At 40.3% G+C, this 18,214-nt stretch overlaps 1 pseudogene; it reads right to left on the bottom strand.

The window, feature by feature from the left end:
- Positions 1–5,944: 5,944 nt before the first annotated feature.
- Positions 5,945–7,111, bottom strand: LOC123596786 (annotated as a pseudogene).
- Between the last annotated feature and the right edge of the window lie 11,103 nt (positions 7,112–18,214).

The raw sequence follows: 18,214 nt of genomic DNA on the forward strand, positions 1-18,214 counted from the left end.
CTCTGTCATGCTACAGTGGCTGCTTTGTAGAGCAAGCACTTGTATGGTTAGGGAAAGAGGCTGACTGATCTACAGGTGGATCATCTAGTCCACCTGATTATCGAGAGACACCCCCGCAGTGGATGCTCACTGTGTTAGCACATGATTATCCTCATATTCTGGGTCTGTGAGAGGCATATCCACATAACCTCTTCTAGACCCCTCATCATGAATCCTCTAATCTTTTTCTTCCTGGCCAATCTTCCATCCCATTAGCAACCGCCCATGAAATAATGTATAGCCACACTTGAGGGCATCTATACACATACTGTGTGATTTCGTTTCTGTACAATTCTTCAAATGATGAATTAAAGTGATAGAGACCAAATAGATAGGTAATGGGGTGAGAATTGTGGGGAGGGATGGCTACAAAGGGGTAATATGTGTGGCTTTGTGGAAATGGAATAGTCTGTGATAAAATATCATAGAACTCGTACTGATTTGCTAGGGCTGCCATAGCAAAATTCTGCAGATTGGAAGAGTTAAACAAAGGACATTTATTTTCTCACGGATTTGGAAGCTGAAAGTCCAAGGTCAAGTTATTTGGCCTCTCCTGAGGCCTCTCTCCTTGGCTTGTAGACAACTGCCTTCTTGCTGTGTCCCCACATGGTCTTCTCTCTGTGTCTTCTCTGTGTCTGTGTCTTCTGTGTCTTCTGTGTCTCTGTGTCTTCTCTGTGTCTCTCTGTGTCTTCTCCCTGGTGTCTCTTGTGTGCCTCAATTTCCTCTTTTTACTAGGGTGCCAGTCAGATTGGATGAAGACCCACCCATATGACATCATTCAACTTTAATGATCTCTTTAAAGGCTCTATCTCCAACCTAGTTATATTGCAGATTAGGGCTTCAACATATGAATTTGGTGGAAGAAAGGGGAGACACAATTCAGTTTGTAACAAAACTACCCAAAAAACTGAAGGTATATAAAAAAACTTGTGGAATCTGAATAATGTCTCTAGTTTAGTATTGTAACCAATGTTCGTTTCCTACTTTTGACAATGTACTATGATTATGTAAGATGTTATCATTGAGGGAAGCTGGAATTTTAAAGGGCACACCAGAATTTTATGTACTATTCTTGCAGCTCTTTGTGCATCTTAAATTATTTCAAATAAATTATTTTAAAAATAGCTCCTGTGCCCTGCCTGGTGGATACTGAATAGCTATGAGTCACCATGTGACTTGGCAAACAAAACAGCCCATAATAAATCGTGTTATCATACCCACTGAACCATCAATTTGGTCATGCACAGAGTTCCATTATATGGGTCATGTTTTAGTGTAATGTCTAAGAAATATTTACCTAACACTAGATCATAAAGATTTTCTCTTATTTTTTTCTGAGGGTTTTATGGTTTCGCAGTTTGCATTTAGCTCTGTGATCAATTTTAAGTTAATTTTTGAATAAGGAAGAGGTTTAAATTGAGATTTATCTTTTTCTCTATACTTCCAATAGTTCCAACACCACGGGTTAAAAACACTATCCTACCAAGGGGTGCCTGGGTGGCTCAGTTGGTTATGCGTTTGACTCTTGGTTTCAGCTTAGGTCATGATCTCACAGTTCATAAGTTCAAGCCCCACATTGGGCTCCGTGCTGACAGTGCGGAGCCTGCTTGGGATTCTCTCTGTCTCCCTCTGTCTCTGCCCCTCTGCTGCTCCCTTGCTCTCTCGCTCTCAAATTAAATAAATAAACATTTAAAAAAACCACTATCCTATCCTTTCTCTATTCAATTACTTTTTCCAGTTTCATCAAATATGAATAAATACTTTTAAATACTTTTGTGACCTTTTCTCAACTCTCTAATCTATTTCACTGATATTTGTGTCTATCTGTACCAATACCAATATTGCTGATTACAACATCTATACAAGTCTTAGAATTGGATACAGGTTCTTCTACCTTTATTCCTTTTTTCCCCCAAATTTCTTTAATCTAGTTCCTTTGCCTTTTTATATAAATTTTCAGATTTACTTGTTCGTATCAACAAAAAATCCTGTTGGAATTTTTATAGGAATTGTATTAAACTGCAGAATAATTTGAGGGAGAATTGGCATCTTTACTATGTATCATTTTTCAATCCAGGACCATGAAATGTCTCTCCATTTATTTACTTCTGTGATTCTTTTCATCAGTGTTTTACAGTTCAGCACAGATACTGTACATGTTTTGTTAATTTATACCTAATAGTATTTAATTTTTAAGGAGCTATTGTAAATAACATTATATAATTTTAGTTTCCAATTGTTCATTGTTACTATATGGAAATATAATTGCTTCCTTTGTGTTAATCTTGCATTCTGTAATGTTGCAGCCGCCATTAATTAGTTCTAAGAGTTTTAATGTAGAATCCTCACCTTTTAAAAAATGTTTATTTATTTATTTTGAGAGAGAGAGAGCACACAGTGTGAGTGGGGGAGGGGCAGAGAAACAGGGATGGGGAGAATCCCAAGCAGGATCCTTGCTGTCAGTGCAGAACTCAACACAGGGCTCTATCCCACAAACCGTGAGATCATAACCTGAGCCAAAAATCAAGAGTGGGACTCTTAATCGACTGAGCCACCCAGGTGCCCCTTTGCCCTTTTTTTTTTTTTTTTCATAGGCAACTAGATTATTTGTAAATGGAAGCAGTTTTACTTCTTCCTTTCTTATCTTCTCTTTTCTCATCTTATTACACTGGCTAGGACTTCCAGTACTATTTTGAATAGGAGTTACGAAAGCAAGCATCCTTATTTTGGCACTGGTTTTGGGGGGAAAGCACTTAGTCTTTCACCATTATGTATGATGTTAACTGCAGGGTTTTAGTTAAGTGTTTCTTGTCACGGAGAGTAAATTTCTTTTTACTCCCAATTTGCTGAGATTTCATCTTGCTTTTTTTTTTTTCCAATTATGAATGAGAGAAAGAACATTCCAAGCCACATGCCTTGAGTCTTATGTAAATATATTTGAATGACATGTTAGTAGTTCTTGATGTCAGAGAGACTCAAGGCCAACATAAGGGTTAGACCCTTTAAGATCTCTCCCAGCTGAGTGTTCTATTGTAGGGCAAAGGGAAAGAAAAAGCTTTCATCTAGACAGAAAGTAGTTAGGATGCTTCCTGAAGAAGAGACATGGAGGAGAGAGCTCTCTGGGTGGATCGGCCCATGAAAAGACCTGAGGAATCAGGACTAGCTGGAGGAGAGGGATCATGGCAGGATATGGGGGGATGATGTGGGACTGCTATGGGTTTCTATTGCTCTGAGAGCCTGAAGAAGGAAGTCCCATTAGCTCCAGCAAATGATCCTTACTTGCCACCTTTAATGACCCCAGAGCAATTTTCATAACAAGCCCCCCAGAAACACAATAATCATGTCTTGTTAAAATTTTTTTTTTCTTCAGGCAGTCAAGGCTCCTTCCTCCCCAGGGCTTCTCTCCTTAGAGGCTGTGGCCTTCATGGGGGAAACCCTGGAACTACAGACCCTTCCCTCCTCACAGTTCCACATCAGTCTTAAAGCTCCCATTTCTTTCATGCTTGGGGAATGCTAAGAGCACTCTAGGCTGGCAATTCCCCTAAACTTGTCTTCTGGAAAAACTTGTTAATGAGCAAAACACACTCTTAGCATTTAGTAATCTTTTGGGCTTTCTTAACATTCAGATGATCCTTGGTTTACAAATAAAACTTGTTTCTAAGCAGCTAAGAGTAATTGGAATATTTTATTAATGGAATCCTTGTAGAAAGATATGTAGAGAGCAGCTGATTTGAAGAGATTTGTATCTTTTATTGCCTTTTGGAAAGCAGTTCGGTATTTGTCTGAATTCAGAGTGGTAGAAATTTGATTTGCTTTGATAGCATTAGAAATATTTTAGTTCCTGGTTAATATGGCAGCTGATGTTGTGATTGTGTTTCACTAACTTTGGGGTGTGTGTGTGTATGTGTATGTTGAAGGCATGACTCTGTAAATGCAGTCAATTACCATCATGACTATCTAACCCATACATCCTGACCTCACAATAAGCCTGATCTTAACATTTATAGTTGAGAAATATAAGCTACCATTAATAATGAACATTTTCTGAGGTATCTAGCTTTAAAGGTAATGACTCTCTAATGATAATTTATATAATTATTTAAGTTTTAAGGTCTGTTCCCATTTGAACTTAAAAATAATATTATGGGATAGCCAGGGTCAGATATGGCCACTATCTCCATTTTACAGATTGGTGGGACTGAGTTCCAGGTAGATTAGGCGTTTTTTCCAAGTTCTCAACAAATTAAGGTAGGACTAAAGCTCAGGGTTCTTCCCATTGTTCCCTTGATCTCTCTGGTGGCAAATGAAATTTAAGGGTAAGTTAGTTGTAGATACCAAGGCATGCTCCTTGTGAATAAAACTCTAGGTTGCTGGAAGCCACATTTGGGGGGTAGGTATAATGAAGTGAAAGAGAGACCCATGAAAGTAAAGAGGAGCTGAAAGAAAAATTGGGGAGATGGCAGACTGAGGATAGAGGTGGGGCTTGGAAAACTCACTCAACAAACTTTTATTGAGAAGTTAATAGTTCATAGCACAATGCTATTTGCTTAGGCTACCAAATGCTAGTGAGAAAAACATAAGTATCCAATAGAACTCTAGACTTCATGGGTCTGACTCTATAGTTGTGACTTAGAATAACAATCCTAAGTGTTTTAAATTTTCCTCAATACCATCTCATCTGTTATCTCAGCTGATCCTAAAAGTCTCTATTAACAACTCAAGAAATAGCGTAATATAATATATAAGAGCCTGGGCTCTGGAACCGTATTAGCTGGGTTCAAATCTCAATTGTGTTACTTTTTAGCTGGGTAGCACTTGACAATTTACTTAATCTTCTTGTGCCTCAGTTTCTTTATCTGTATGAAGAGGATGATAATACCTACCTCTGGAGTTGTTATAAGAATTAAAATAATAAGTGCATATAAAACACATAGTGACGTTAAAGTCAGTTATTATTACTTAAGCACAATAAATATCATGAAACACATTTTACAGATATGGAAATTAAATCCCAGAGAATTAAGGTGATTCTTCGAAAGCCAAAGAAGATCAATGATATATTTCAGCCTGAACACAATTCTCTCTGAGTCCTTCCCTAATGTGTCCAGTGGCCAAATTAATGCAAAAGTGTTTTTTTTTCCTAGACATTTCCTTCATTCTGGGCTCCTCATCCAGTCTAATGACTTCAGTGGAAGTATGGATGGGATAGAGAGAGATCAGAGGCACTGCAGGCTGTCCTAGTCTATGGCTGTTGAGCATCCTTACTCATTCTAATTAACTTGAAGAAAGCCCTCTTCACATCTTTGTTCCAGAGGCTGTAAATGATGAGGTTGAGAAAGGCAGAAACGACATTGTAGAACAGGGCCAACTTTTGTCATCCTCTGGGGAGGCTTCAGAACCAGGCCTTATATACATGACCATGTATTGAATACAGAACATAATGACCACAGTGATGTGTGAAGCACAGGTGGTGAACGCTTTGATTCATCCCTGAGTGGAATGAATCTTTAGAATAGCCATGAAAATGCAAACATATGAGGCCAGGATGAGGGATAATGGGATCAGGAGCAAGATGAAACCCAAGATAAAGTCCACTTGGTCATTGAGGGATGTATCTGCACAAGCCAACTTCAAGACAGCAGGAATTTCACAAAAGAAGTGGTTGATTGGGGCGCCTGGGTGGCGCAGTCGGTTAAGCGTCCGACTTCAACCAGGTCACGATCTCGCGGTCCGGGAGTTCGAGCCCCGCGTCAGGCTCTGGGCTGATGGCTCAGAGCCTGGAGCCTGTTTCCGATTCTGTGTCTCCCTCTCTCTCTGACCCTCCCCCGTTCATGCTGTGTCTCTCTCTGTCCCAAAAATGAATAAACGTTGAAAAAAAAATTAAAAAAAAAAAAAAAAAAAAAAAGAAGTGGTTGATCTCATTGGGGTCACAGTAGGGCAGATTCATTGCAAAGACTGTGTAAATGAGGACACAGGTGAGACCACAAAGGGCAGAGCTGACTACCAGAACTATACACAGGGTTTGGCTAGTCTTGGAGTGGATAGCATATGGCAACATATCTGTTATAGGCCATGGCTGCAAAAATTCAGGTCTCAGTGATTCCCAAGATCAGGAAAACATACATCTGGACCACACACCCAATATAGGATGTGGTCTTATTCTGCTTACTAGATGGATCAACATCTGGGGCGCAGTGGTGATGGCATAGCTGAGATCCAGTACAGACAGGATGCTGAGGAAGAAGTACATGGGGGTGTAGAGGTGTGCATCTACTCTGATCAAGGTAACAATAAGCCCATTGCCCAGGACTGTAAATAAGTGAAGAAAGAGGAAGAGGAAGAAAAGGATCCAGTTGGTCCAGGGATTTCTGGAGAAGCCCAGGAGGATAAACTCAGTTACAGAGCTTTCATTTCTCCAGCCTTGGCTATGTATTGCCTTCCTTCTGAGGAAAGAAGAGAACATACTCCTTAATCCTTTGCAGTCTCAATGAGAGAACACCACGTGAGAGCCACAGATGCAAGGACCAAAGTCATCTCAGAGCTAAACAATCAAACTAAGATATGCATTTCCACAACCAGGGAACATTCTATTCAAATTGGGCCAGTGTGGTACTTAGTAGAGATTCTATAAATATGAATTGGTTTGTCTAACTAACTAGCCCTGGTAAAATTTCATGGGTGTTATGGAAGGAATTGTACCAGCCGAAGTCCTATTTGGAAGGACGCATGCACACGTGCACCTACACCTCCCCCCCCCCCCCCACACACACCATAAACCAAAATAAAGAGGCTAGAAAAATAAACAAAATGTTTTACAGTAAACCAAAAAGTTCTAGAGGTCTCTATAGTTCTTAAAGTCATTCTTTCAAATATCAAGACTAAGAGGTGTTACAAAGGACAGTGTAAATGTGAAACAAACAAAAGCCCTAGCTTCTTCTCTTAGCTTTCTTCCTCTCTGCTGCTGTCACTTTGAAAACCCACACATCATAAGTTTTCAGGAAAAAAAGAGACTCTCAAATAAACTTTCTGGGGAAGAGGAATCTTTCCCCAAGAACTTTTATCCCCTTTTATATCCCCACCTTCCAGGAAGTGTATATCCTCTTTTTTATCCCCACCTTCCTATAGTGTAATCAGTGTAATCACTTAATCACTATAATTGTGTTTAAAATTATAAAGAAAAAATTGAAAAGTAAAGATTGCCAGAGACTCAAGAACTGAAATCTAGAGAAAACTTTTATGCTCTTGGCATTTCTCAAGAAAATGAAGCATATTTACCTGGGAATTAGGTGCCTATGCATCTGGAAGCTTTTCTTAAAAACTAGTAAAGACTCCTCCAAGGCCATGTTGCTCCCAGGAGAGAGTTGGGTGGTGGGTGGGATTGGTCTTTGGTTTGACCTGGACTCAGTCCTTGATCCTTCCTGGGCAGGCCTGGATGACAGAATATGTTACTGACCAGTCCATTTCTCTTAATCCTTCTGCTAGTCCCTATATGACTGCAACAGACTATGGACAGCTGGCTGTACACCTTTTCGAGACCCCAAAGAAGGAAATGGTTATTTATAGAATGGCAATCTATAAAAGCATTTTAATAAATGTAATTCATTAGATTATCACCCCAACCCACCAAGGTCAGTATCACTATTCTCATTTCATACAACCAGCCATCCAAGGTCAGACAGAGAGTAGGACTCAAACCCCAAGTCCCACAACATTAAGCTGAAATGTGTCTCTCACACCATCAGATTTCATGCAGCGTTTAGCAGGTCACCAAGCACAAAAATAGGCCCACTTTAGATGGCATTGTGAGCGAAAACCAAACTGTGTAATCACACTTGTAGGGGTCAGAAAGTGCATATCGCACAGCATTGCAGATGGCCAGGTTTTTTCATAGAGAACCCTAAAACCTTGGATCAAGATTTCAATATCTGAGACATTTTTGTAGTGGTAGTGAAAAGACAGAGAGCTATCCATTTGGGTTAATATAATGTCATATAAAGCCATGAGCAGGACTCAGGCTCAGATGGATGAGAAAAATAATATTGATACTCATGTTGGAAGACAATGCAATAGAATGGTGGCTAGTGGGATTTGAATAATAAATCCTCACTCTGATTTGCAGATATGACCTAGGCTTTAAATACTAGAGTATGCTGGTAAATCTGAAATATATCTCCATCCTAGATGTCTTCTCTTAATTCGTCTGTCCAGTTGCCTACTTGCCACCTATCTTCATTTGGATATATAAGGGGCATGTTAAACATTTTTTAAAGTCAAACTTCCACTTACCTATAAACCTCCTCCTTTCACATTCAGCTCAATTAATGGCAGTTCCATCCTTTGATGTGGCTAAGAGCTTTTAAAAAGCAATTCAAAGACTTTCTAACTTTTCTCTTTCTCCCGTGTAACTCATCAGCAGTATTGCTATTCTCTTTGAAATATGTATCCCAAAAAAGATCACTTCTCATCCTCTACACCATTACTACTCTGGTCCAGATCATCATTTGCTCTTGCCAGGAATATTGTGATATCCCCTAACCAGTTCCAGGATTCCCATTCTCTTCCCCTACAGTCTATTCTTAGCACAGTAACTAGAGTGATCCTATTAAAGTGTAGATCAGATTGGGGTGCCTGGGTGGCTCAGTTGGTTGAGTGTCCAACTTCGGCTAGGGTCATGATCTTGCAGTTCATGGGTTCCAGCCCCATGTCGGGCTCTGTGCTGACAGTTCAGAGCCTGGAGCCTGCTTCAGATTCTGTGTCTCCATCTCTCTCTCTGCACAGCCCCCTGCCCCCGCCACCTAGCTTGTGCTCTGCCTCTCTCTCTCTCTCTCAAAAATAAATAAACATTAAAAAATATATAGTTCAGATCGTTTAAACGTCATGTGAGTCCTCTTCTCAAACCCTCCAGTGGCTTCTGGTAACACCCAGAAGAGGAGCTAAGTGCCCCCCATCACATCCTGGGCTCCATCTCCTACCTCCCATCTCTCACTCTGTCTGTCCAGCCATCCAGCCTTTTGCTGCTCCTCATTCAAGGCATGCTCCTACCTCAGAGCTTTTGCACTTACTGTTCTCACTGCTAGAAATTCTCTTTCCCCAGAAATCTTTACTCCATCATCTCCTTCAAGTATTTGCTCAAATGTCCATCTTTTCAGGAAAAACTTGAGTCTTTTCTGACCATCCTGCTTAACACTGAAATATCCCCCACTCTCTATACCCATCTTCTGTTTTCTTTCTTCATAGTACTTAGCATCTTCTAATGTATGATACAATTTTTTCAACTGTCAGTTTCCCTCACAAGAATGCAGGAATTTTTATCTTCCTGATTATTGTGCGCCATCAGATTCTAGAACCATGCCTGGCACGGAGTAGGCATTATAAATGTTGGATAAATGGATGGACTGAATCCAAGCTGAGCCTCTGAGGGGGCAAGCCACTGATGCTACTCATGGTGGAACTATATTTAGTGCTGAACTTTGCTGCCTATAAAGCTAGCCATTGTGCTGAGCTCATTTTGGGCTTTCCCTTGGACATACATAGCTCTCAACATATTTCTAAACAGGAACTGGCCTAGACCATTTACAGACATCATTTATAGTCACCCCACAAGGCCACAAAGTCAATACCTGCTATTAACTACATAGAGACCAAGGGCTGCCCAGAGCAGTTTTTAATATTTGGACCTACAATTTAGAAGGGAAAAATGGCAACCTAGCTTGTCTATACAGAGAAAAGAGCTTATTAGTAAAGGACCCATGAAAACATGCTACTTAGGGAAGAGTGGAAGATACTGGGAAAGCTTAGCTTGGAGACTTATGAGGAACTGTAGAGACCTCACCAAAGATGTCATACAGAGAAAGGTGGAAATGTGTGTTCTGTGTTCCCAAGATCAAAAAATTAGAAGTGATTGGTGAAAGTTGCAGGGGGGCAAGTTTAAACTTAGTTTAGAAAAACAAAAACAAAGCTTCTGGTGATTGATATTCCCAGTCATGACACATTCTGCTGGTGGGTGGTGGTGGTGGTGGTGGTGATGGTGGTGAAATGGCAAGTGCTCCATTTTCAGAAGTGTTCAAGCATAATTATAAGCCCACATCATTCAGGGGTACTATCGCTGCTTTAGAAGTGGAGTCAGAATGTACAACTTTAAAAGTCCCTTTCACCACAGACACCCTAAGGTTCTAAAGCTCAGTGACACCAAGATTCAGAGAATCTATGATTTTAGGGGGTGACTTCTCACTATGCACCCAACCTCATAACACAATCGGGAGTCAAAACAAAGTAATATGGTAATGATGAGAACCAAGGAAGCCTGAAAGAAAGTGGGAATGCAGTATTAGTCAACAGTAGTGTAAACATTTAAAGGATAATTTGAAGTTTTCATTGTTTTATTTTTTGCAAAAATGGCCCTCCCTTGGGGGTTGTCCTTGGTACCCAGGAGGGGTTACTCTCCCACCTCCTAAGCAGGGCCCACATTGGCTTTATTCAGGAAGGAGAAGGGGGACCCTGAGAAAAAGGGCAGGCTAGAAGCTAAAGGGAGAATATTGTTATAAAGCCTGGCTTAAATCTTTATGTTTTCCTGTTTAAAATAGTTCATTATTTTTTTAAAATATAGTTTATCAACAAATTGGTTTCCATACAACACCCAGTGCTCTTCCCAACAAGTGCCCTCCTCAATGCCCATCACCCACTTTCCCCTCTCCCCCACCCCTCATCAAACCTCAGTTCTGAGTATCCAAGAGTCTCTTATGGTTTGCCTCCCTCCCTCTCTGTAATTTTTTTCCCCTTCCCCTCCCCCATGGTCTTCTGTTAAGTTTCTTAAGATCCTTGTCTCCTTTGAAAGAATGTTCTAAGAATCAAATCAGGGAAATATGGACTACTTAACAAGTTGTTAAGTAGCAGCTGTATTTAAATCACAAGAGGACTATACAAGATCTAAGACAAAGTGTGGACAAGAAACACTCCCAAAAGAGTGTTTCTACTGATGAAGAACAAGAGCTTCTTCCCTGATCTTTCCTGTTCTAGTTTTTCTTCCATCCATCCCATCCTACACACTGCCAGAGAGACTGTTCAAAAAGGCAGAGATGGCCATGATATTCCCTTCCTTGAAAGTCCTTCAAAGATTCCAGTTTTTCATGAACTAATGCCCAAAGTCCTTAGCAGGGTGCCCAATGCCCTTTGGAATCAGATCCCTATCTACCTGGCATCCTACCGTTACTTCCTATGCTTCTGCTCAGTCCTCATGCTTTTATATGGCTCTCCAGCTAGGAATGTTTTTTACATTTTAACATGGTTGAAAAAATTATTCATTGATGTCTGTGGCTGCTTTTGCCTATGACAAGAGTTGAGAAGCTGTGATAAAGACTGTATGTGTCCCGCAAAGCCTAAAGTATTTACTATCTGGCCCTTTATAGGCAAGGTTTGCTGGCTCCAGCTGAAGACAAACCAACTTGTCCACCATCCTCCAAATATTCCAGGACTTTTCACAAAGCTGTTTTCCATGAGGTGGTGTGTATCAAGGAGGTAGGAGAGGCTCTGGGATCAAAGAAAATTAGGTTTGAATCCAACTCTGCCACTTACCAACAGCACAACTGAGAGAGTCATTAATTTCACTAAACCTTCATTTCATCATTTGCAAAATTGGAAGAATAACATATACCTTGAAGGTTTTTGTGGAGATTCAGTATTATTTTAGGTATATGTAACAATATAGCAGTAAACATCTGTCGTTCATATTACTTCTATTATCAAATGACTCCTCAGTTGAAATGTCCTTCTCTGTTTCCTCCTCTTGGTAAAATCCTAATCACAGAATTGTTCTGTGATTCCCACCATACTTCTCTTGTGATTCTTACCATACTTCTGGGATACGATAACACCTTTAATGTGCTTCTATCATTCCTCATACACAGGCTGGTATGAACACTGGTTTGTGGAGTTCCTTAATTGGAGAGCCATGTCTTACCTTTCTATCTCCAGTTCTTAGCACAGGGTATGGGTAACGATTAATAAACATTGGATTAATGACTTTGTGAAGTTATACTGATGGTTTAAGAGTGAGTTTTGTTGCAAGGATGAATTCCAGTGGTTTCTCCATCACTGCCTCTTTCAAAACCAATGTCAAGGTCTTCTTCTCTGATGACTTCTACCCAGGTTACCCACTGGTAACCTGGCACAACGAAAATCCTCTTCTTGGCAATTTGTTAGCTGAAACAAATAAAGTTAAATGAAAAAATAGGAGAAATGAAATCAGTAATGCATGAATAGTCCTTGGTATTATCTTCCTTAAATATGCGTCTTTTCTAGTCTTAGTCTGTGCCACTTGAAATGGCATTAAAGTGTGGGATGAGGCAGGGATGGAACCCAGTTTCACTGAGCACTTACCACAGACCAGTTCCTTTACATCCAAGATAGGATAATTGTTAAGAGCATGGCACTAGAATCAGACCTGGGTTCTAGCCCTGACTCCATTGCTAATTTGCTTAATGACCTTGGGAAAGTTATCTAAACGTTATGTGTCTCCATCCTCTTCTGGAAACTAGTGATCATAATACATTCATCTCAAAGGATTGCTCTGATGATTAGTTGAAATAGTACATGTGAAGTTGCTCAACATGTGAACTAGTACATGTGAAGTGCTTGCAGAGTAGTTAGTGCTCCAACAAGCATAGATATTACTGGTATAGTATTTCACTCTCATGACAAGTGTTTTTCAAAAAATCTAAATTCATAGGAAAAAGGAAATTGAGACTCAGAGAAAGTAACTCTCCTGATGTTGCATGGTATTAGAGGACACAACCCAGATGTGTCTTTCGCCAAGGACGTTGTGTCACTGGGCTCTGCTTCTTCTGCACTACCTACAGATGACACTGTGCCAGAACTAAGGCTGGCAGGGATCTGGTGGGAGTAGCCTCCTCAGGCTTCTGGGCTTGTCCTTCATGCCCTTTCACTATCCTCCCACTCTGATCCCAAGTTTAGTACTCACCGCTCCACACACATGTCCCACAACTGCCTTGGGCAGCTCCAGTATCATCATATACTGGTCTATAAGAGGGTCTTATGTTAGCCACTTTCCAGAAGCTCTTGCATCTCAGCAGCAACCTGGGAGATACCTGGTTGGTGTTTTAATGAGGCCCACAGGTATTAGGGACCAAGGAATCCTTAAGGGTATAGCCAAATAGATGCCAGTATCACCTCAGGAGCCTTCCAATCCTGAGGGATCCCATTACTCACAGGAAGGTTCAGCAAAGAGTGAGCAATCAGGATGCAGAGAAGGGCTATATGTGCCCCAAAGGACACCAAATATTTGGGGGAACTAGAACTACAAGAGGAGTGTGGGAATTGGTACTTTAACTCAGGCCTCCATGATTAGGGCCCGTATGTGAGTGCAGCCAGGAAGCCAACATCAGGACCCAAGTTCTAGCTGCTCTGCTGGTCTTATTTGAACTTTATTTAAGGCTTCCATAGAAAAAGAATGTCTAAACTAGAAAGCTCTTAGGTATTCCCCCCCACCCCAAACCCTCATTTTAGATGTGGGGAAACTGAGGCCTAGTGATAGAAATAGCTGTGGAAAGTCAGACAGAACTAGGTCTAGGAGTCAGGTATCTTGATCTCAGTAGGTAATGTTGTCTCATCTGTCCAGTGATTGTTGTGTCCCACTGAAGGCTGAGCTGGTTGCACACCTGCCTTTGGCCTTTTCCCATTCCTATGCCTGTCCCATCCATTTTTAGCTCTCCTTTCTGGAGTCCGGAAAAATCTCTTCCCATCTTTGTGCCCATTGATTAAAGCACAAAGTGAGGATTTGAGCAAGGCGGGTGTTGGGTAGGAATGGGGAGATGGGGGAGATGAGTCTGGAGAAATTATCAGGGCCAGATCATGGAGAGTCTTGTAGACCAGCCTGAAGAGTTTATAGTATATCCTGAGGGCATCAAAGATCTATTGAAATTTATTATTCAAGAGTGGCGCCTGGGTGGCTCAGTCGGTTCAGTGTCTGACTTCAGCTCAGGTCATGATCTCATGGTTTGTGAGTTTGAGTCCCACATCAGGCTCTCCACTGTCAGTGCAGAGCCCTTCCAATCCTCTGTCTCCCCCTCTTTCTTCCCCTCTCCCACACTCTCTCTCTCTTAAAAATAAATAAACATTAAAAAAAGAGAGAGAGAGAGAGAGAGTGACATGGTTTAGTGGCATTCTGTAGCTGACTTGGCTCATGAGAGCCAATTGTGCTCACTTCTTCCCAACCCTGTGTTCAGCGATATCACATTGGTAGCTTGAAATTGGTCATGGTAGAAGTATTCACACCAAAGAAATTGGCAAACACAACAAATCAGAGCTTTTTATTTTCCCCAGAGAGCTGATTGTTAAATATTTACCAGCATACCATTGGATTGCCAGATTAGAGTTTTTGAAAGATTAGTAGCCAGTTTGGCTAATAAAACTGGAAGGAGGAAGACCAATTGGAGTCTATTAAAAGAGTTCAATTGAGAGATTATTAGGCTTTACTGTCCAGGAATAGAAGGGATGAAAAGAAGAGGACAAATTGGAGATAATCAAAGGGACTTAGTAGAGACTAATTGGATGTGGGACATCAGTTGTTTTGGGCTGTTGGGTGGATGATGATGACATTTATTCAAATGGAAAACCCATGAGAGGAACAGGTTTGAAGTAAACAGTGATGAGTTTCCTTTTGGACATGTTAAATTTGAGCTGCCTCTGAGATACTAAATTAAGATGTCAGTCAAGCAGAAGGACACAGATATATGTTCATTAACTTTAACACCATAGAAGGCTAAGATTTACTAACCTGAATCCAAATATTCAAATGGAATTAACTTCACTTAATGGTATAGGATTTTAGAATTTCCCTGCATCTTACCTCTCATCCTCCCCAGCACACATATTCCTTCTTTTTCTGACATTGAACATGAGTCTGGAAACCCCTGCCCTCACCGCAAGAACTTCAGTTGCTCTGTAGTGAACAATTTTTATTTATACCCAGACATAAGGGTGAGCAGTTTTGTCCTTCCAGACGGTTCATTTTCAGAGCTATTTATACCTTCTGTCTTCTCCATAGGGGACCTCAGCTTGCCTGCCCAGGGTTACATTGGCCTATAAGGATCTATTCATTCAGTTCCATTACATTTGCTTAGGAGGAAAGGAGAAGATAAAATCTTAAGCAAGAAGCATCAAATACAGCTGAATACTACAGAGAAGATCATCCAAAGCCAAGCCTTTTTTTTCTTTTAATATTTATTTATTTTGGTGAGAGCACAAGCTGGGGAGGGGTAGAGAGAGGAGGACAGAGGATTCGAAGCAGGCTCTGTGCTGACAGCAGCGAGCCCCGATGTGGGGATCGAACTCACAAACTGGGAGATCATGACCTGAGGCAAAGTTGGACGCTCAACCAACTAAGCTACCCAGGTGCCCCTAGAGTCAAGTCTTTTAAGCTGAAGCATACTGTACTATACCAGAAAAGAATGCTTCACATCAGTTAAAGGTTTTAACTCTGCCTACACCCAAACTCACATCAATGTAATCATTCTTAGACCTTGACATTAGTTCTCATAATGGGCTAGGGAAAATCTCAAAAAAACAAACTGAAGCAAGCTATAGACAATTTCATTTCTATTTCAGTCTTTTTCCAAGTCATCTTTTTCATAGGCTGTCTTTTATGTGTTACTTTTTTGAGCCTGAGTCTTATTAAGATTATTTTACATATTACAGGGTGCCTGGGTGGCCCAGTCAGTTAAATGTCTGACTTCGGCTCAGGTCATGATCTCATGGTTTGAGAGTTTGAGCCCCACATCAGGCTCTGTGCTGACAGCTCAGAGCCTGGAGCCTGCTTTGGATTCTGTGTCTCCCTCTCTCTCTGCACCTCCCTTGCTCACACTCTGTCTCTCTCTCAAAAATAAGCAAATACTAAAAAAAAAAGATTATTTTATATATTAGTGAGATAAAACTTCACACAGCCAAACACACATGCAGCTTAAAATGCATAATTGTAAATGTGCATTTAGCTAATACATGAAGCAAAAACCGACAGGAATAAAGTGAAAATGGAGCAATTTCACAACTGTAGTGGCAATTGTAACACTCATGTCATAGTACTTGACAGAACAATTTGACCAAAAATCACAAGGACATAGATCTGAACAACACTGTCAACTCTTTTAATCTAATTGACATTTGTTAATCACTATAGCCCAAAACAGCATTCGTTTAAAGGGCACACAGAATGTTCCCCAATATAGACCATATATTGGGCTATAAAACTTCAAAATTTTGAGATCTTACAGAGTATGTTATTTGAACACAATAGAATTAAATTAAGAATCAATAAAAGAAGATATCTAGAAAAGTCCCAAATATTGGAAGTTAAACAATACATTTCTTTTTTTAAAATGTTGATTTCTGAGACAGAGAGAGACAGAGCATGAGTGGTGGAGGGGCAGAGAGAGAGGGAGACACAGAATCTGAAGCAGGCTCCAGTCTCTGAGCTGTCTGCACAGAGCCTGACATGGAGCTCTAACTCAAAAACCATGAGATCATGACCTAAGCCAAAGTTGGTCGCTCAAGTGACTGAGCCACCCAGGTGCCTCCAAACAAAACATTTCTAAATAATTCATGTATCAAGGAAGAAATCACAAGGGAAATAAGAAACTATTCTGAACTGACTGATAACAAAAAAACCAACATATTAAAATCTGTGGCTACAACTAAACCAATTCTTAGAAAATCTATAGCTTTAAGTCTTTATGTTAGAAAAAATGAATGGTCCTTTTTAAAAAATCTCAATTTCCACCTAAATAAACTGAAAAAAAAAATCAGTGAGATAGAAATGGACAAACTATAAAGAAAATCAATGAAACCGAAAGGTAATTCTTTGAACTGTTCAATAAAATTGATAGATCTCTAGGTCATTGAGGAAGAAAAAAATTAAACACAAATTATCACTATTAGAAGAGAGGAACTATCACACAGGTCTCACAGATATAAAAAAAAGAATAATAGGGGTATGTTCTGGCCAACTTTATGTCAATGAATTCAACAACTAGATAAAATGGACAAATTCCTTGAAAAAATACAGCTTACTAAAAAAATACAGCTTACAAAGAAATAGAAAGTCAAAATTGTTCCATGTACATTACAGAAATTAAATTTATAATAAGGTCACCTGGGTGACTCAGTCAGGTAAGCGTCTGACTCTTGGTTTTGGCTTAGGTCATGATCCTGAGGCCATGGAATCAAACCCTGCATCAGGCTCCACTCTGAGCATAGAGCCTTCTTAAGATTCTCTCTCTCTCTCTCTCTCTCTCTCTCTCTCTTTCCCTCCCTCCCTCCCTCTGCCTCTTTCCTCTGCTCACACATTCTCTTAAAAAAAAAAATAAATAAAACAGGGGCGCCTGGGTGGCGCAGTCTGTTAAGCGTCCGACTTCAGCCAGGTCACGATCTCGCGGTCCGTGAGTTCGAGCCCCGCGTCGGGCTCTGGGCTGATGGCTCAGAGCCTGGAGCCTGTTTCCGATTCTGTGTCTCCCTCTCTCTCTCTGCCCCTCCCCCGTTCATGCTCTGTCTCTCTCTGTCCCAAAAATAAATAAACGTTGAAAAAAAAAAATTAAAAATAAATAAATAAATAAATAAATAAATAAATAAATAAAACAAAAAAACTTTCCCACAAAGTAAAAATTAATAAACTGTATTTCACCAAAATTAAACACTTGCACTTATCAAAAATACTACTAAGGGGGAAAAAAGTGAGACAAACTAAGAAACAGACTGTTAATTGTAAAGAACAAACTAATGGTTATCAGAGGGGAGGTGGGCAGAGGACAGGGGAAGTAAATGATGGGGATTAAGGAGTGCACTTGTGATGAGCACCAGGTGTTGTACGGAAGTGTTGAATCACTATTGTGCACCTGAAACTAATATTACATTGTATGTTAAAAACTGGAATTTATTTTTTATTTATCTATTTTATTTTTTAGAGAAAGCATGAGAGGGGGAGAGAGGCAGAGGAAGAGAGAAAGAGAGACAGAACCTTAAGCAGAATCCATGCTAGCAGGGAGCCCACCTTGGGGCTCAATCCCACAACCCTGGGATCCTGACCTGAGCTGAAATCAAGAGTCAGACACTCAACTAACTAAGCCGTGCAAGCACCCCAACTAACTGGAATTTAAATAAAAACTTTTAA

Source organism: Leopardus geoffroyi, chromosome C1 (assembly GCF_018350155.1).
Source record: "Leopardus geoffroyi isolate Oge1 chromosome C1, O.geoffroyi_Oge1_pat1.0, whole genome shotgun sequence".
NCBI lineage: Eukaryota > Metazoa > Chordata > Mammalia > Carnivora > Felidae > Leopardus > Leopardus geoffroyi.